Source organism: Oncorhynchus mykiss, chromosome 6 (assembly GCF_057628025.1).
Source record: "Oncorhynchus mykiss isolate SJ-2025 chromosome 6, ASM5762802v1, whole genome shotgun sequence".
In the NCBI taxonomy this organism is placed as follows: domain Eukaryota; kingdom Metazoa; phylum Chordata; class Actinopteri; order Salmoniformes; family Salmonidae; genus Oncorhynchus; species Oncorhynchus mykiss.
In genome coordinates, this window is record NC_143027.1 from 3,812,501 (window position 1) to 3,833,557 (window position 21,057).

The following is a 21,057-nucleotide window of genomic DNA, read 5'->3' on the forward strand; positions in this document are numbered from 1 at the left end:
GGAGAGGAGAGGAGAGGAGAGGAGATAGAACTAGACTGACAGACTGACAGATAGAACTAGACTGACTGACTGACTGACTGACTGACTGACTGACTGACTGACTGACTGACTGACTAACAGACTGACAGACTGACAGATAGAACTAGACTGACTGACTGACAGACTGACAGACTGATAGAACTAGACTGATAGACAAACTGATAGAACTAGACTGACTGATTGAACTAGACTGACTGACTGACTGATAGATCTAGACTGACTGACAGATAGAATTAGACTGACGGACAGACAGACTGACTGACTGATAGAACTAGACTGACTGATAGAGCTAGACTGGCTGACTGACTGACTGATAGAACTAGACTGACTGACTGATAGAACTAGACTGACTGATAGAACTAGACTGACTGATAGAGCTAGACTGGCTGACTGACTGACTGATAGAACTAGACTGACTGACTGATAGAACTAGACTGACTGATAGAACTAGACTGAACATGGCTGAACACTGTTAGCTCCCACCTCTATGTATGACAGGGATCTTCTTCCTCTTCTCTCCCTCCTCTCCCTCTTCTCTCCATCACTCCCCCCTTCTCTCTCCTCTCTCCTCTCCCTCCTCTCCTCTCTCCTCCCCTCTTCTCAATCCTCTCCCTCTTCTCCTCTCGCCTCCCCTCTTCTCCCTCTCCTCTCTACTCCCCTCTTCTCCCTCTCCTCTCTCCTCCCCTCTTCTCTCCTCTCCCTCCTCTCTCCTCCCCTCTTCTCCCTCCTCCCTACTCTCCCTCCTCTCCTCTCTCCTCCCCTCTTCTCCCTCTTCTCTCTCCTCTTCCTCCTCTCTCCTCTCCCTCCTCTCCTCTCCTCTCTCCTCCCCTCTTCTCTCTCCTCTCCCTCCTCTCTCCTCTCCTCCTGTCCTCTCCCCTCTCCTCCCCTCTTCTCCCTCTTCTCCCACTCTCTATCGCTTGACCTCTCCCCTCTTTTCTCCTCTTCTCCCCTCCTCGCCCTTCTCTCCCTCCTCTTTCTATCTCTCCCTACTCTCCCTCCTCCCTTCTCCCTCCTCTCCTTCCTCTCCCTCCTCTCAATTCAATAGACTTTACAACAACTACAACAACAATACTAATCAGAAGAATAATACATTACAGCAATAGCAGTAGACCAGTGTCAACCTGACTGAGAAGACACATGACCTGGTAGTAGACCAGTGTCAACCTGACTGAGAAGACACATGACCTGGTAGTAGACCAGTGTCAACCTGACTGAGAAGACACATGACCTGGTAGTAGACCAGTGTCAACCTGACTGAGAAGACACATGACCTGGTAGTAGACCAGTGTCAACCTGACTGAGAAGACAGATGACCTGGTAGTAGACCAGTGTCAACCTGACTGAGAAGACACATGACCTGGCAGTAGACCAGTGTCAACCTGACTGAGAAGACACATGACCTGGTAGTAGACCAGTGTCAACATGACTGAGAAGACACATGACATGGTAGTAGACCAGTGTCAACCTGACTGAGAAGACACATGACCTGGTAGTAGACCAGTGTCAACCTGACTGAGAAGACACATGACCTGGTAGTAGACCAGTGTCAACCTGACTGAGAAGACACATGACCTGGTAGTAGACCAGTGTCAACCTGACTGAGAAGACACATGACCTGGCAGTAGACCAGTGTCAACCTGACTGAGAAGACACATGACCTGGTAGTAGACCAGCCTCAACCTGACTGAGAAGACACATGACCTGGTAGTAGACCAGTGTCAACCTGACTGAGAAGACACATGACCTGGCAGTAGACCAGTGTCAACCTGACTGAGAAGACACATGACCTGGTAGTAGACCAGTCTCAACCTGACTGAGAAAACACATGACCTGGTAGTAGACCAGCCTCAACCTGACTGAGAAGACACATGACCTGGTAGTAGACCAGTGTCAACCTGACTGAGAAGACACATGACCTGGTAGTAGACCAGTGTCAACCTGACTGAGAAGACACATGACCTGGTAGTAGACCAGTGTCAACCTGACTGAGAAGACACATGACCTGGTAGTAGACCAGTGTCAACCTGACTGAGAAGACACATGACCTGGTAGTAGACCAGTCTCAACCTGACTGAGAAGACACATGACCTGGTAGTAGACCAGTGTCAACCTGACTGAGAAGACACATGACCTGGTAGTAGACCAGTCTCAACCTGACTGAGAAGACACATGACCTGGTAGTAGACCAGTGTCAACCTGACTGAGAAGATACATGACCTGGCAGTAGACCAGTGTCAACCTGACTGAGAAGACACATGACCTGGCAGTAGACCAGTGTCAACCTGACTGAGAAGACACATGACCTAGCAGTAGACCAGCCTCAACCTGACTGAGAAGACACATGACCTGGCAGTAGACCAGTGTCAACCTGACTGAGAAGACACATGACCTGGTAGTAGACCAGTCTCAACCTGACTGAGAAAACACATGACCTGGTAGTAGACCAGCCTCAACCTGACTGAGAAGACACATGACCTGGCAGTAGACCAGTGTCAACCTGACTGAGAAAACACATGACCTGGTAGTAGACCAGTCTTAACCTGACTGAGAAGACACATGACCTGGCAGTAGACCAGTCTCAACCTGACTGAGAAGACACATGACCTGGTAGTAGACCAGTCTCAACCTGACTGAGAAGACACATGACCTGGCAGTAGACCAGTGTCAACCTGACTGAGAAGACACATGACATGGTAGTAGACCAGTGTCAACCTGACTGAGAAGACACATGACCTGGTAGTAGACCAGCCTCAACCTGACTGAGAAGACACATGACCTGGTAGTAGACCAGTCTCAACCTGACTGAGAAGACACATGACCTGGTAGTAGACCAGTGTCAACATGACTGAGAAGACACATGACCTGGTAGTAGACCAGCCTCAACCTGACTGAGAAGACACATGACCTGGTAGTAGACCAGTGTCAACATGACTGAGAAGACACATGACCTGGTAGTAGACCAGTCTCAACCTGACTGAGAAGACACATGACCTGGTAGTAGACCAGTCTCAACCTGACTGAGAAGACACATGACCTGGCAGTAGACCAGTCTCAAACTGACTGAGAAGACACATGACCTGGTAGTAGACCAGTCTCAACCTGACTGAGAAGACACATGACCTGGTAGTAGACCAGTCTCAACCTGACTGAGAAGACACATGACCTGGTATGAAAGACAAAACTAAACTACAAGGGAAATATTTATGACATTACACTGCACTTTTCATTGGCTGTCCCTCAGGTTGTGGAGGACACATATTTGGCTGGTCACCCAAGAAATGTTATATTTTATCATAATATTTTATAGTTTTGAATTCGTTGTACTGAATGATAATGATGGGAAAAAATATTATCTTAGGTCAGAGTATTTGTCACAGTGTAATAGGAAATGCAGCTCTGTCTCTACCTCTCCCCCGGAGCAGAGTGAGCACAGCCTGTCCTCTCTGGGCAACCAGCCTGTCCTCTCTGGGCAGCCAGGTTTGTCTGTGACGACTGGTCTCTATAGCCAGACTGTCCTCTCTGGGCAGCCAGCCTGTCCTCTCTGGGCAGCCAGGTTTGTCTGTGACGACTGGTATCTATAGCCAGACTGTCCTCTCTGGGCAGCCAGGTTTGTCTGTGACGACTGGTCTCTATAGCTAAACTGTCCTCTCTGGGCAGCCAGCCTGTCCTCTCTGGGCAGCCAGCCTGTCCTCTCTGGGCAGCCAGGTTTGTCTGTGACGACCGGTCTCTATAGCCAGACTCTCCTCTCTGGGCAGCCAGGTTTGTCTGTGACGACCGGTCTCTATAGCCAGACTCTCCTCTCTGGGCAGCCAGGTTGGTCCGTGACGACCGGTCTCTACAGCCAGACTGTCCTCTCTGGGCAGCCAGGTTTGTCTGTGACGACCGGTCTCTATAGCCAGACTGTGCTCACTGAGTCTGTACCTAGTCAGTGTTTTCCTCAGTTTTCTATCAGTCACAGTGGTAAGATAGTCTGACACCATGTCCTGTCTGTTAAGAGCCAATAGATTTTTTTTGTGGTGTCTTTCCAATAGGTGATATCTTTTCTCTTTGCTTTGTGATTTGTTTTGGCCAGATTTTCTGAGTTCTGTCTTGAGGCTCTATGGGGTTAGTGAACTGAGCCTCAGAACCAGCTGGCTGAGTGTTGTCCTGAGTCTCTATGGGGTTGTTTGGGTTTGTGAACTGAGCCTAAGAACCAGCTGGCTGAGTGTTGTCCTGAGTCTCTATGGGGTTGGTTTGGGTTAGTGAACTGAGCCTCAGAACCAGCTGGCTGAGTGTTGTCCTGAGTCTCTATGGGGTTGGTTTGGGTTAGTGAACTGAGCCTCAGAACCAGCTGGCTGAGGGGACTCTTCTCTGGTTTCATCTCTTGACATTGTAGCTGTGTGATGGAATGTTTTTTGGGTCAGTTGTTTTTAGAAAGTTGTAAAATTTGATGTCTCTTTTTTCTATTCGAATGAGGGGGTTTTGGCCCAATTCTGCTCTACATGGGTTATTTGGAGTTCTTCTTTGCACTTGCAATACAGTCTTGCAAAACTCTGCATGCACTCTTTCGATTGGATGGTTGTCCCATTTGGTAAATTCATTATTAGAGAGTGGACTGCGTACTACACTGCCATACTGAAACATTGGTTCTAGAACTGATTGGAACATTTTCAGACAGATTATACCTGTAATTTCAATCAATTTTAATGTTCCTTTTAATGGCATAGAATGCTCCCTTTGTCTCTCAGCTCGTTTACAGCCATGTGAAAGCTACCTGTGTTGCTGATATTTAGTCCGAGATATGTGTAGTTTCACAGCCATGTGAAAGCTACCTGTGTTGCTGATATTTAGTCCTAGATACATGTTGTTTTTGGTGTGTTCAAATAGAACTGTGTCCAAACAGAATTTATATTTGTCATCCTGATTTCCGGACCTTTCTTTGAAAACCATTATAGCCCAGGTCTGACAGAACCTGTGGTTAACGGTCAGGGCCCAGGACTGACAGAACCTGTGGTTAATGGTCAGAGCCCAGGTCTGACAGAACCTGTGATTAATGGTCAGAGCCCAGGTCTGACAGAACCTGTGGTTAACGGTCAGAGCCCAGGTCTGACTGAACCTGTGATTAACGGTCAGAGCCCAGGTCTGACAGAACCTGTGATTAACGGTCAGGGCCCAGGTCTGACAGAACCTGTGATTAACGGTCAGAGCCCAGGTCTGACAGAACCTGTGATTAACGGTCAGGGCCCAGGTCTGACAGAACCTGTGGTTAACGGTCAGAGCCCAGGTCAGACAGAACCTGTGGTTAACGGTCAGAGCCCAGGTCTGACAGAACCTGTGGTTAACGGTCAGAGCTCAGGTCAGACAGAACCTGTGGTTAACGGTCAGAGCCCAGGTCTGACAGAACCTGTGGTTAACGGTCAGAGCCCAGGTCTGACAGAACCTGTGGTTAACGGTCCGAGCCCAGGTCAGACAGAACCTGTGGTTAACGGTCAGAGCCCAGGTCAGACAGAACCTGTGATTAACGGTCAGAGCCCAGGTCAGACAGAACCTGTGCAGATGATCTAGGTGCTGCTGTAACTCCTCCTTAGTGGGAGACAGCAGAGCCTCCTTAGTGTGAGACAGCAGACCCTCCTTAGTGGGAGACAGCAGACCCTCCTTAGTGGTAGACAACAGACCCTCCTTAGTGGGAGACAGCAGTCCCTCCTTAGTGGGAGACAGCAGCACCAGGTCATCTGTCTACAACAGACCCTCCTTAGTGGGAGACAGCAGACCCTCCTTAGTGGGAGACAGCAGACCCTCCTTAGTGGGAGACAGCAGACCCTCCTTAGTGGGAGACAACAGCACCAGGTCATCTGTCTACAGCAGACCCTCCTTAGTGGGAGACAGCAGACCCTCCTTCAGTGTTGTGTAGGGTGAGACCAGATGCCTTGATTTCAGTGGTGTGTAGGGGGAGACCAGATGCCTTGATTTCAGTGTTGTGTAGGGTGAGACCAGATGCCTTGATTTCAGTGGTGTGTAGGGTGAGACCAGATGCTGCAGATCATTCTACTGTTTTGGCCAGTTCATTAATGTAGATGTTAAATAGTGTTGGGCTTATTGGACAGCCCTGTGTTCATCCCCGTCCCTGAGAGAAGAAGTCTGTTTGCTTGTTGTTATTTCATTAATGTAGATGTTAAATAGTGTTGGGCTTATTGGATAGCCCTGTGTCAATCCCCGTCCCTGAGAGAAGAAGTCTGTTTGCTTGTTGTTATTTCATTAATGTAGATGTTAAATAGTGTTGGGCTTATTGGACAGCCCTGTGTCAATCCCCGTCCCTGAGAGAAGAAGTCTGTTGGCTTGTTGTTATTTCATTAATGTAGATGTTAAATAGTGTTGGGCTTATTGGACAGCCCTGTGTCAATCCCCGTCCCTGAGAGAAGAAGTCTGTTGGCTTGTTGTTATTTCATTAATGTAGATGTTAAATAGTGTTGGGCTTATTGGACAATCCTGTGTCAATCCCCGTCCCTGAGAGAAGAAGTCTGTTTGCTTGTTGTTATTTCATTAATGTAGATGTTAAATAGTGTTGGGCTTATTGGACAGCCCTGTGTCAATCCCCGTCCCTGAGAGAAGAAGTCTGTTGGCTTGTTGTTATTTCATTAATGTAGATGTTAAATAGTGTTGGGCTTATTGGACAGCCCTGTTTCACTCCCCGTCCCTGAGAGAAGAAGTCTGTTTGCTTGTTGTTATTTCATTAATGTAGATGTTAAATAGTGTTGGGCTTATTGGGCAGCCCTGTTTCACTCCCCGTCCCTGAGAGAAGAAGTCTGTTTGCTTGTTGTTATTTCATTAATGTAGATGTTAAATAGTGTTGGGCTTATTGGACAGCCCTGTGTCAATCCCCGTCCCTGAGAGAAGAAGTCTGTTGGCTTGTTGTTATTTCATTAATGTAGATGTTAAATAGTGTTGGGCTTATTGGACAGCCCTGTTTCACTCCAGCGGGGATTGCTCCGCTGTTCCTGGGTTGAGAGGTTGGGCTGCTGTTTAAAGCAACGTCCTTCAGGGTCTTGGCAAGGATGGAGAATGTCTTCCTGTACAGGTGAACATGGTCATAGAGACAGTCCAGATCGAGGGTATGATGGTGGGCCAGGTGTACATTGGGTTGCAGGGCACAGTCCAGATCGAGGGTGGGATGGTGGGCCAGGTGTACATTGGGTCGCAGGGCACAGTCCCGGGAGAGGCTGGCGTTTATTCTTTGGATTGTGGCAGGGTGGAAGTTCTTCCTCTGTAGAAGGGTTGACACCACGATTCTTGAGTTGGGGAAGATTGCGGAGGCCTTCTCAATCACTCCTCGTAGTGAAGTCACCACCCTCTCCTGCTGAGCACGCAGGTCGTTGCTTCCTGTGTCCTCTGTTCTCTCCTCTCCTCCTGCAGCCTGTCCTCTGTTCTCTGTCTCTCCTGCAGCCTGTCCTCTGTTCTCTGTCACTCATGCAGCCTGTCCTCTGTTCTCTCCTCTCCTCCTGCAGCCTGTCCTCTGTTCTCTGTCTCTCATGCAGCCTGTCCTCTGTTCTCTCCTCTCCTCCTGCAGCCTGTCCTCTGTTCTCTGTCTCTCATGCAGCCTGTCCTTTGTTCTCTCCTCTCCTCCTGCAGCCTGTCCTCTGTTCTCTGTCTCTCATGCAGCCTGTCCTCTGTTCTCTGTCTCTCCTCCTGCAGCATGTCCTCTGTTCTCTGGCTCTCATGCAGCCTGTCCTCTGTTCTCTGTCTCTCCTGCAGCCTGTCCTCTGTTCTCTGTCTCTCCTGCAGCCTGTCCTCTGTCTCTCCTGCAGCGTGTCCTCTGTTCTCTGTCTCTCATGCAGCCTGTCCTCTGTTCTCTGTTTCTCCTGCAGCCTGTCCTCTTCTCTTTCTCTCCTGCAGCTCCTTTCTTAGTTTGGTCAGCTCCATATTACTGCTCTGTCTCTTTTTGGAGCTCTCTCACCTCCTTTGTCAGCTCAACCAGCTCTCCCTTGAGTCCGTCTCTCTCTTGCTTTCAGCTGTGTTGCAAGGCTGCTGTCCTGCTCTGTCCACACCTTGGTTAGGAGCTCCTCTAAGGTGTAGATGTCTGGTTGCTGTTTACACCTTGTTTGGGAGCTCTTCTAAGGTGTGGATGTCTGGTTGCTGTTTACACCTTGTTTGGGAGCTCTTCTAAGGTGTGGATGTCTGGTTGCTGTTTACACCTTGTTTGGGAGCTCTTCTAAGGTGTGGATGTCTGGTTGCTGTTTACACCTTGGTTAGGAGCTACTCTAAGTTGTGGATGTCTGGTTGCTGTTTGCTCACGCTCACCCTCAGCAGGACCACCTCCCCCTCCAGTTTGGTGAACTCATCCCTCATGGCAGCCATGGTGGTGAGGAGGGCCTGAGTCTGCTCTGCACTGAGGGGGTCGCTCTCCTCCTGGGGCGTGTCCTCCACTATGGTGGGAAAAGAGGTGCTGGATGCGCCTTTTTGGCTGGGGAGGGTAGGGGTGAGGGTGGTGCTGGTGGAGTTTGTCTTGTGGGAGGGCGTGTCACTGGTGGTGTCCTTCTCTCTCTTTTTTTTATTTATTATTATTTCACCTTTATTTAACCAGGGAGGCCAGATCACCTTTATTTAACCAGGGAGGCCAGTTGAGAACACCTTTATTTAACCAGGGAGGCCAGTTGAGAACACCTTTATTTAACCAGGGAGGCCAGTTGAGAACAGGTTCTCATTTACAACTGTGACCTGGCCAAGATAAAGCATAGCAGTGTGACACAGACAACAACACAGAGTTACACATGGAGTAAACAATAAACAAGCCAATAACACAATAAACAAGTCAATGACACAGTAGAAAAAAGAAAGTCTATATACAGTGTGTGCAAAAGGCATGAGGAGGTAGGCAATAAATAGACCATAGGAGCAAAGTAATTACAATTTAGCATGATGATGTGCAAGTAGAGATACTGGTGTGCAAAAGTGCAGAAAAGTAAATTAAATAAAAACAGTATGGGAATGAGGTAGGTATATTGGGTGGGCTATTTACAGATGGACTATGTACAGCTGCAGGGATCAGTTAGCTGCTCAGATAGTTGATGTTTAAAGTTGGTGTGGGAAATAAAAGTCTCCAACTTCAGCGATTTTTGCAATTCGTTCCAGTCACTGGCAGCAGAGAACTGGAAGGAAAGGCGGCCAAAGTAGGTGTTGGCTTTGGGGATGACCAGTAAGATATACCTGTTGGAACGCGTGCTACGGGTGGGTGTTGTTATCGTGACCAGTGAACTGAGATAAGGCAGAGCTTTACCTAGCATAGACTTATATATGACCTGGAGCCAGTGGGTCTGGCGACTAATATGTAGCGAGGGCCAGCCGACTAGAGCATACAGGTCGCAGTGGTGGGTGGTACAGTATAAGGTGTTTTAGTAACAGAACGGATGGCACTGTGATAGACTGCATCCAGTTTGCTGAGTCTAGTGTTGGAAGCTATTTTGTAGATGACATCGCCGAAGTCGAGGATCAGTAGGATAGTTTTACTAGGGTAAGTTTCGCAGATTGAGTGAAGGAGGCTTTGTTTGCGAAATAGAAAGCTGATTCTACATTTGATTTTTGACTGGAGATGTTTAATATGAGTCTGGAAGGAAAGTTTACAGTCTAGCCAGACACCTGGGTATTTATAGTTGTCCACATATTCTAGGTCGGAACCGTCCAGGGTGGTGATGCTAGTCGGGCGGGTGCTGGCAGCGAACGGTTGAAAAGCATGCATTTGGTTTTACTAGCGTTTAAGAGCAGTCGGAGGCCACAGAATGAGTGTTGTATGGCATTGAAGCTCGTTTGGAGGTTAGTTAACACAGTGTCCAAGGAAGGGCCAGAAGTATACAGAATGGTGCCGTCTGCGTAGAGGTGGATCAGGGAATCGCCCGCAGCAAGAGCGACATCATTTATTTATACAGAGAAAAGAGTCGGCCCGAGAATTGAACCCTGTGGCACCCCCATAGAGACTACCAGAGGTCCGGACAACAAGCCCTCCGATTTATTACACTGAACTCTGTCTGCAAATTAGTTTGTGAACCAGGCGAGGCAGTCATTAGAAAAACCAAGGCTATTGAGTCTGCCGATAAGAATACAGTGATTGACAGAGTCGAAAGCCTTGGCTAGGTCGATGAAGACGGCTGCACAGTACTGCCTTTTATCAATGGTGGTTATGATGTCGTTTAGTACCTTGAGCGTGGCTGAGGTGCACCCGTGACCGGCTCGGAAACCGGATTGCATAGCAGAGAAGGTACAGTGGGATGCGAAATGGCCAGTGATCTGTTTATTAACTTGGCTTTCAAAGACTTTAGATAGGCAGGGCAGGATGGATATAGGTCTGTAACAGTTTGGGACTTGGGTGAGACCCCCTTTGAAGAGGGGGATGACCGTGGCAGCTTTCCAATCTTTAGTGATCTCGGACAATACGAAAGAGAGGTTGAACAGGCTGGTAATATGGGTTGCAACAATGGCGGCAGATAGTTTCAGAAATAGAGGGTCCATATTGTCTAGCCCAGCTGATTTGTACAGGTCCAGGTTTTGCAGCTCTTTCAGAACATCTGCTGTCTGTATATGGGTGAAGGAGAAGCTGGGAAGGCTTGGGCGAGTAGCTGCGGGGGGGCGGAGCTGTTGGCCGGGGTTGGAAGTGCCAGGAGGAAAGCATGGCCCGCCGTTGAGAAATGCTTATTGACATTTTCAATTATCATGGATTTATCGGTGTTGACCGTGTTACCTAGCCTCAGTGCAGTGGGCAGCTGGGAGGAGGTGCTCTTGTTCTCCATGGACTTTACAGTATCCCAAAACTTTTTGGAGTTAGAGCTACAGGATGCAAATTTCTGCTTGAAAAAGCTAGCCTTTGCATTCCTGACTGACTGCGTGTATTGGTTCCAGACTTCCCTGAACAGTTGCATATCATGGGGACTATTCAATGCTATTGCAGTCCGCCACAGGATGTTTTTGTGCTGGTCAAGGGCAGTCAGGTCTGGAGTGAACCAAGGGCTATATCTGTTCTTAGTTCTACATTTTTTGAACGGGGCATGCTTATCTAAGACGGTGAGGAAATTACTTTTAAAGAATGACCAGGCATCCTCAACTGACGGGATGCTCACAGAAGTGTTTTAGGGAGCTTTTGACAGTGATGAGGGGTGGTCGTTTGACCACGGACCCATAGCGGACACAGACAATGAGGCAGTGATCATTGAGATCCTGGTTGAAGACAGCAGAGGTGTATTTAGAGGGCAGGTTGGTCAGGATGACATATATGAGTTGACCCATGTTTACGGATTTAGGGTTGTACCTGGTGGGTTCCTTGATCATTTGTTTGAGATTGAGGGCATCTAGCATAGATTGTAGGACTGCTGGGTGTTAAACATGTCCCAGTTTAGATAACCTAACAGAACGAACTCTGAAGATAGATGGGGGCAAATCAATTCTCATATGGTGTCCAGGGCCCAGCTGGGAGCTGAGGGGGGTCTATAACAGGAGAGACTTATTTCTGGAGAGATTAATTTTAAAATTAGAAGCTTGAACTGTTTGGGCAGAGAACTGGAAAGTATGACAAAACTTTGCAGGCAATCTCTGCAGTAGATTGCTATTCCTACCCCTTTGGCAGTTGATGGAAAATTATTTAGTTGGGAATGGAAATTTCAGAATTTTTGGTGGCTTTCCTAAATCGGGACATCAGGGTTGGCGGAGTGTGCTAAAGCAGTGAGTAAAATACACTTAGGGAGTTTAGCTTCTGATGTTGACATTCATGAAACCAAGGCTTTTACGGTTACAGAAGTCAACAAATGAGAGTGCCTGGGGAAACGCAGGGCCTGGGTTAACCAGGCAGGTGAGGCAGGTGCTCTGCTCTCTCCTTAATGGTCTGAAAGTCTATTTCAAACAGCCTAAACTTACCTTGACCATGACAGTCCCAGTCTTGTAGAGGTTGATGGTTATCATGGTCTGTCTCCTTGACTTTCAGCGTCCAACCATTACAGATACCCTCTTTCTTTATGGATGGGTGGTGAAAGCACACTGCTGAACGCCATGCATTTGGCTGGTCTGTGAGAAAGATGAGATTACTCACGTCACCGATTTTGTAGAGGTCTGCGAAACGGGTTTCTGGCATCCCCTTTAGTAGTTTCTGTTTAAAAGCTTTCCTCGTTGTGTCATTTAGTGGCCGTTGAGGGTAGAGAATGTATTTAGCGCTGAGGGGGAGTCGGGACATGGTGCCTGTGGGCTCTGCTACTGCTGCTGTTAATCTGTTCTGCTGCACCATTACCATGGCAACTGGTTTTGTTTGTCTGCTGCTGTTACTAGCTAGCTAGCTCTAATTTTAGCTAAAACAAAACAGCAAAAAGAGTGAAAAATCTTCACACAAAAATACAGATAAGATAAAATATGTTTAACGTTAACGAGTCCGTGTTCCGTTTTGGTTTACTCACTCAGTTTGGTCGCTTGATGTAGTTGTATTAACTCCCCTGGTTTGTTCTAGCTCAATTTTTCTGGCTAGCTAGTTAGCCTGTTGGCTAGGTTTTTGTTGTATAGCTAGCTAGCGGGAGTAAAAACTTCTTAATTTGAGGGACAAAGTTACTTTTTTTTTTAGTTGTTGTTCATCACTTGTCTTGAACTCTTTTTTAAATTGTAGTATTTTTCTAATTTTAAAACGAAAAAATATATAAATACATCTGTCTCTCTCTCCAAACCAAACCCACAGATCCTCTCTCTTTCTCTCAATCCTCTCCTCTCCCTATCTCTCGTTCCTCTCCCTCCTCTCTCTCTCTCTCTCCCTACTCCTGTCCTCTCTCATTTGACTCTCCTCATCTCCTTCCCCTCTTCTCCTGTACCTCCTCCTTTCCTTCTCTCCTCACCCTCCTCTACATCCTCTCCCTCCTCCTCTCCTCTCATTGTTCTCCTTCTTCTCCACTCCATCCTCTCCCTCCTCTCTTCGTCTCCCTCCTCTCCCTCCTCTCATCTCCTTCTTCTCCCTCCGCTCCCTCCTCTCCCTCCTCTCCTCTTCCTCCTCCTGTCCTCTCTCTCATTTGACTCTCCTCATCTCCTCCCCCTCCTCTCCTGTACCTCCTCCTTTCCTTCTCTCCTCACCCTCCTCTACATCCTCTCCCTCCTCCTCTCCTCTCATTGTTCTCCTTCTTCTCCACTCCATCCTCTCCCTCCTCTCTTCGTCTCCCTCCTCTCCCTCCTTCTTCTACCCCCACTCCCTCCTCCTCCTCCTCCTCCTCCTCTCCTCTCCCTCCTCCTCTCCTCTCTCTCCTCTCCCTCCTCTGCCTTGTCTCTCCTCTCCCTCCTCTCCTTCCTCCTATCCTCTCTCTCCACTCCCTCCTCTCCCTCCTCTCCTCTCCCTTCTCTCTCCTCTCATTGTTCTCCTTCTTTTCCACTCCTTCATCTCTCCTCTCTTCTCCTCCTCCTCTCCTTCGTCTCCCTCCTCTCCCTTATTCCACAAGCCAGACAATATCAGTTCTAATCTACACAAGAGGTTTTTATGTGAACGTTCTATAACCTGAAACACAGCAGAAAGACATTAGACCAGATAAACAGTGTAATGAAACCCAACTGTCTGTCTGTCTGTCTGCCTGCCTGCCTGCCTGCCTGCCTGCCTGCCTGCCTGCCTGTCTGTCTGTCTGTCTGTCTGTCTGTCTGTCTGTCTGTCTGTCTGTCTGCCTGCCTGCCTGCCTGCCTGCCTGCCTGCCTGCCTATCTGTCTGTCTGTCTGTCTGTCTGTCTGTCTGCCTGCCTGCCTGTCTGTCTGTCTCTGTCTGTCTGTCTGTCTGACTGTCTGTCTGTCTGTCTGTCTCTGAAACACAGCAGAAAGACATTAGACCAGATAAACAGTGTAATGAAACCCAACTGCTTCAAACAAATTGAAATGGGAAGCAGTACGTGGTTTCCAGAGTACCCTAACGCACTGGTTCTCTTCCCCATAACCCTCTGATCTAGATAACTATGAAGCCGGGTCACTCTGCAGCCCTGTGCCAAAACAATCTAACCATAGCCACAAAACACAGCGCCAGTTTGAAGTAGACACCCGCTGTGACTGTTTGAAGGATACGTGGGCAATCTGTTTGACTCTTTGGTGTTTGTACATGTGTCAATCTAACCTCCCCCCCTCACTCTGATCCTGTTTGGTCATCTAGCCGGGAGGACAGTTGGTTACTCTGATCCTGTTGGGTCGTCTAGCCTGGAGGACAGTCGGTTACTCTGATCCTGTTGGGTCGTCTAGCCAGGAGGACAGTCGGTCACTCTGATCCTGTTGGGTCGTCTAGCCGGGAGGACAGTATTTTACTCTGATCCTGTTGGTTCGTCTAGCCGGGAGGACAGCCGGTTACTCTGATCCTGTTGGGTCGTCTAGCCGGGAGGACAGTTGGTTACTCTGTTCCTGTTGGGTCGTCTAGCAGTGAGGACAGTCGGTTACACTGATCCTGTTGTGTTGTCTAGCCAGGAGGACAGTCGGTTACTCTGATCCTGTTGGGTCGTCTAGCTAGGAGGACAGTCAGACACTCTGATCCTGTTGTGTCGTCTAGCCAGGGGGACAGTCGGTTACTCTGATCCAGTTGGGTCGTCTAGCTAGGAGGACAGTCAGACACTCTGAACCTGTTGGGTCGTCTAGCAGGGAGGACAGTCGGTTACACTGATCCTGTTGGGTCGTCTAGCCAAGAGGACAGTCGGTTACTCTGATCCTGTTGGGTCGTCTAGCAAGGAGGACAGTTGGTTACTCTGATCCTGTTGGGTCGTCTAGCAGGGAGGACAGTCGGTTACTCTGATCCTGTTGTGTCGTCTAGCCAGGAGGACAGTCGGTTACTCTGATCCTGTTGGGTCGTCTAGCTAGGAGGACAGTCAGACACTCTGAACCTGTTGGGTCATCTAGCAGGGAGGACAGTTGGTCACTCCGATCCTGTTGGGTCGTCTAGCTAGGAGGACAGTCAGACACTCTGAACCTGTTGGGTCGTCTAGCAGGGAGGACAGTCGGTCACTCTGATCCTGTTGGGTCGTCTAGCCGGGAGGACAATCAGACACTCTGAACCTGTTGGGTAGTCTAGCCGGGAGGAGAGTCAGACACTGATCCTGTTGGGTAGTCTAGCTAGGAGGACAGTCGGTCACTCTGAACCTGTTGGGTCGTCTAGCCGGAAGGACAGTCAGACACTCTGATCCTGTTGGGTCGTCTAGCAAGGAGGACAGTTGGTTACTCTGATCCTGTTGGGTCGTCTAGCAGGGAGGACAGTCGGTTACTCTGATCCTGTTGTGTCGTCTAGCCAGGAGGACAGTCGGTTACTCTGATCCTGTTGGGTCGTCTAGCTAGGAGGACAGTCAGACACTCTGAACCTGTTGGGTCATCTAGCAGGGAGGACAGTTGGTCACTCCGATCCTGTTGGGTCGTCTAGCTAGGAGAACAGTCAGACACTCTGAACCTGTTGGGTCGTCTAGCAGGGAGGACAGTCGGTTACTCTGATCCTGTTGGGTCGTCTAGCTAGGAGGACAGTCAGACACTCTGAACCTGTTGGGTCGTCTAGCAGGGAGGACAGTCGGTCACTCTGATCCTGTTGGGTCGTCTAGCCGGGAGGACAATCAGACACTCTGAACCTGTTGGGCAGTCTAGCCGGGAGGAGAGTCAGACATTGATCCTGTTGGGTAGTCTAGCTAGGAGGACAGTCGGTCACTCTGAACCTGTTGGGTCGTCTAGCCGGAAGGACAGTCAGACACTCTGATCCTGTTGGGTCGTCTAGCAAGGAGGACAGTTGGTTACTCTGATCCTGTTGGGTCGTCTAGCAGGGAGGACAGTCGGTTACTCTGATCCTGTTGTGTCGTCTAGCCAGGAGGACAGTCGGTTACTCTGATCCTGTTGGGTCGTCTAGCTAGGAGGACAGTCAGACACTCTGAACCTGTTGGGTCGTCTAGCAGGGAGGACAGTCGGTCACTCTGATCCTGTTGGGTCGTCTAGCCGGGAGGACAATCAGACACTCTGAACCTGTTGGGTAGTCTAGCCGGGAGGAGAGTCAGACATTGATCCTGTTGGGTAGTCTAGCTAGGAGGACAGTCGGTCACTCTGAACCTGTTGGGTCGTCTAGCCGGAAGGACAGTCAGACACTCTGATCCTGTTGGGTCGTCTAGCAAGGAGGACAGTTGGTTACTCTGATCCTGTTGGGTCGTCTAGCAGGGAGGACAGTCGGTTACTCTGATCCTGTTGTGTCGTCTAGCCAGGAGGACAGTCGGTTACTCTGATCCTGTTGGGTCGTCTAGCTAGGAGGACAGTCAGACACTCTGAACCTGTTGGGTCATCTAGCAGGGAGGACAGTTGGTCACTCCGATCCTGTTGGGTCGTCTAGCTAGGAGGACAGTCAGACACTCTGAACCTGTTGGGTCGTCTAGCAGGGAGGACAGTCGGTCACTCTGATCCTGTTGGGTTGTCTAGCCGGGAGGACAATCAGACACTCTGAACCTGTTGGGTAGTCTAGCCGGGAGGAGAGTCAGACACTGATCCTGTTGGGTAGTCTAGCTAGGAGGACAGTCGGTCACTCTGAACCTGTTGGGTCGTCTAGCCGGATGGACAGTCAGACATTCTGATCCTGTTGGGTCGTCTAGCGAGGAGGACAGTCGATCACTCTGAACCTGTTGGTCCATCTAGCCAGGAGGACAGTCAGACACTCTGAACCTGTTGGGGCGTCTAGCCAGGAGGACAGTCCGACACTCTGAGCTCTAATCACTATATAGTGCTCTCCTTTAGACCAGAGCCCTATTCCCTATATAATGGTACAACTATAGACCAGAGCCCTATTCCCTGTTTAATGCTCTCATTTAGACCAGAGCCAAATTCCCTGATTAGTGCTCTCCTTTAGACCAGAGCCCTATTCCCTACATAGTGCTCTCCTTTAGACCAGAGCCCTATTCCCTGTTTAGTGCTCTCCTTTAGACCAGAGCCCTATTCCCTGTTTAGTGCTCTCCTTTAGACCAGAGCCCTATTCCCTACATAGTGCTCTCCTTTAGACCAGAGCCCTATTCCCTACATAGTGCTCTCCTTTAGACCAGAGCCCTATTCCCTGTTTAGTGCTCTCCTTTAGACCAGAGCCATATTCCCTGTTTAGTGCTCTCCTTTAGACCAGAGCCCTATTCCCTACATAGTGCTCTCCTTTAGACCAGAGCCCTATTCCCTGTTTAGTGCTCTCCTTTAGACCAGAGCCCTATTCCCTGTTTAGTGCTCTCGTTTAGACCAGAGCCCTATTCCCTGTTTAGTGCTCTCCTTTAGACCAGAGCCCTATTCCCTGTTTAGTGCTCTCCTTTAGAACAGAGCCCTATTCCCTGTTTAGTGCTCTCCTTTAGACCAGAGCCCTATTCCCTACATAGTGCTCTCCTTTAGACCAGAGCCCTATTCCCTGTTTAGTGCTCTCCTTTAGACCAGAGCTCTATTCCCTGTTTAGTGCTCTCCTTTAGACCAGAGCTCTATTCCCTACATAGTGCTCTCCTTTAGACCAGAGCCCTATTCCCTACATAGTGCTCTCCATTAGACCAGAGCCCTATTCCCTACATAGTGCTCTCCTTTAGACCAGAGCCCTATTCCCTGTTTAGTGCTCTCCTTTAGACCAGAGCCCTATTCCCTACATAGTGCTCTCCTTTAGACCAGAGCCCTATTCCCTGTTTAGTGCTCTCCTTTAGACCAGAGCCCTATTCCCTACATAGTGCTCTCCTTTAGACCAGAGCCCTATTCCCTGTTTAGTGCTCTCCTTTAGACCAGAGCCCTATTCCCTACATAGTGCTCTCCTTTAGACCAGAGCCCTATTCCCTGTTTAGTGCTCTCCTTTAGACCAGAGCTCTATTCCCTGTTTAGTGCTCTCCTTTAGACCAGAGCCCTATTCCCTACATGGTGCTCTCCTTTAGACCAGAGCCCTATTCCCTACATAGTGCTCTCCTTTAGACCAGAGCCCTATTCCCTGTTTAGTGCTCTCCTTTAGACCAGAGCCCTATTCCCTGTTTAGTGCTCTCCTTTAGACCAGAGCCATATTCCCTGTTTAGTGCTCTCCTTTAGACCAGAGCCCTATCCCTACATAGTGCTCTCCTTTAGACCAGAGCCTTATTCCCTGTTTAGTGCTCTCCTTTAGACCAGAGCCCTATTCCCTACATAGTGTTCTCCTTTAGACCAGAGCCCTATTCCCTGTTTAGTGCTCTCCTTTAGACCAGAGCCCTATTCCCTACATAGTGCTCTCCTTTAGACCAGAGCCCTATTCCCTGTTTAGTGCTCTCCTTTAGACCAGAGCCCTATTCCCTACATAGTGCTCTCCTTTAGACCAGAGCCCTATTCCCTGTTTAGTGCTCTCCTTTAGACCAGAGCCATATTCCCTGTTTAGTGCTCTCCTTTAGACCAGAGCCCTATTCCCTGTTTAGTGCTCTCCTTTAGACCAGAGCCCTATTCCCTGTTTAGTGCTCTCCTTTAGACCAGAGCCCTATTCCCTGTTCAGTGCTCTCCTTTAGACCAGAGCCCTATGCCCTACATAGTGCTCTCCTTTAGACAAGAGCCCTATTCCCTGTTTAGTGCTCTCCTTTAGACCAGAGCCCTATTCCCTACATAGTGCTCTCCTTTAGACCAGAGCCCTATTCCCTACATAGTGCTCTCCTTTAGACCAGAGCTCTATGGGTGTTGTTCAGAAGTAGTGCACTACACTCTTAGAAAAAAAAAGATTTTAGAACCTAGACAGGGTCTTCGACGTTCCACATAGAGGACGTTTGTCACGATCGTCGTAGTGAGGAGACCAAGGCGCAGCGTGATATGAATACCTGTTCTAATTTAATGAAGAAAGAACACTAAAACAAACTTACAAAACAACGTGATGCTATATATAAACAGTGCCGACACAGGCAACTAGACATAGACAATAACCCTCGAAATACCCAAAGAAGATGGCTGCCTAAATATGGTTCCCAATCAGAGACAACGATAAACACCTGCCTCTAATTGAGAACCAATCTAGGCAACCATAGACATACATAAACACCTAGATGGTAAACAACCCCATAAACCTACAAAACCCCTAGACAGTACAAAAACCACACACATCACCCATGTCACACCCTGACCTAAACAAAACATATAAAGAAAACAAAGAATACTCAGGTCAGGGCGTGACAACGTTCCGGATTTAAAGAACCCTTTTCGACGTAGGGTTCTACATGGAATACAAAAGGGTTCTACCTGAATCCAAAAAGGGTAACCCTATGGGGACAGTGGAATAATTATTTTGGAACCGTTTGTTTTAAGAGTGTTTAAATGGTGCCATGAAGACATCTTATTTCTCCCTGAAAGGCCCAGCGAGACGTTAACTCACTGTTGTTGTGGAGGCCGAGAAGGTGTTTGTGTGTATGTGTGTTTTCCTTTTTATGTAAATGAGGAGAATTCTCTGTCAGATGAAACGTCAGTCTGGCTAAGACAGAAACAGCCTCCAACTCTCAATTTGAAAAACATGTCTTAAAAATAAATGGTAGATGTAACGAAGAGACTGACATCCAAGCCAGAAGTATGTGGACACCCTGCTCGTATAACATCTCATTCCAGAATCATGGGAAATAATATGGAGTTGGTCCCCCCCCCCCCCCCCCCCTTTGCTCCTGTAACAGCCTCCACTCTTATGGGAAGGCTTTCCACTAGATGTTGGAACTATGCTGAATGGAATTGCTGTTCAGGACGACTGTGTGATCACGCTCTCCGCAGCCAATGTCAGTAAGACCTTTAAACGGGTCAACATTCACAAGGCCGCAGGGCCAGACGGACTACCAGGACGTGTACTCTGAGCATGCGCTAACCAACTGGCAAGTGTCTTCACTGATATTTTCAACCTCTCCCTGACCCAGTCTGTAATACCTACATGTTTCAAGCAGACCACCATAGTCCCTGTGCCCAAGAACACTAAGGCAACCTGCCTAAATGACAACCGACCTGTAGCAGTCACGTCCGTAGCCATGAAGCACAGCCCCCACACCACTAGAGGGATATCTTCAACCACCAACTTACCATCCTGAGACAAGGCCGAGTATAGCCCACAAAGATCTCCGCCACGGCACAACCCAAGGGGGGGCGCCAACCCAGACAGGAAGATCACATCAGTGTTACTTATAATTCAAATGTTTTACTTTAGTTTATTTAGTGAATATTTTCTTAACTCTATTTCTTGAACTGCCTTCTTGGTTAAGGGGCTTGTAACACATGTCCTGTGTACAATTTCATTTGATTTGATTTGGTGTGTGTAAATGGGAAGGTGCACACGGCACATAAAGCGCCAAGACCAAAAAAACAACATGCGAACAAGCCATCGTACAAAACCATCCGCCCGACCCCTGACCTCAGAGAAATGGAACCACCTCTGCTGAGGTTCATACAACACAACACAACACCATCCGCCCGACCCCTGACCTCAGAGCACTGGAACCACCTCTGCTATGGTTCATACAACACAAAACCATCCGCCCGACCCCTGACCTCAAAGCACCGGAACCACCTCTGCTATGGTTCATACAACACAAAACCATCCGCCCGACCCCTGACCTCAAAGCACTGGAACCACCTCTGCTATGGTTCATACAACACAAAACCATCCGCCCGACCCCTGACCTCAAAGCACTGGAACCACCTCTGATATGGTTCATACAACACAAAACCATCCGCCCGACCCCTGACCTCAAAGCACTGGAACCACCTCTGCTGTGGTTCATACAACACAACACAACACCATCCGCCCGACCCCTGACCTCAAAGCACTGGAACCACCTCTGCTATGGTTCATACAACACAACACAACACCATCCGCCCGACCCCTGACCTCAAAGCACTGGAACCACCTCTGATATGGTTCATAAAACACAACACCAAACCATCCGCCCGACCCCTGACCTCAAAGCACTGGAACCACCTCTGATATGGTTCATACAACACAAAACCATCCGCCCGACCCCTGACCTCAAAGCACTGGAACCACCTCTGATATGGTTCATACAACACAAAACCATCCGCCCGACCCCTGACCTCAAAGCACTGGAACCACCTCTGCTATGGTTCATACAACACAAC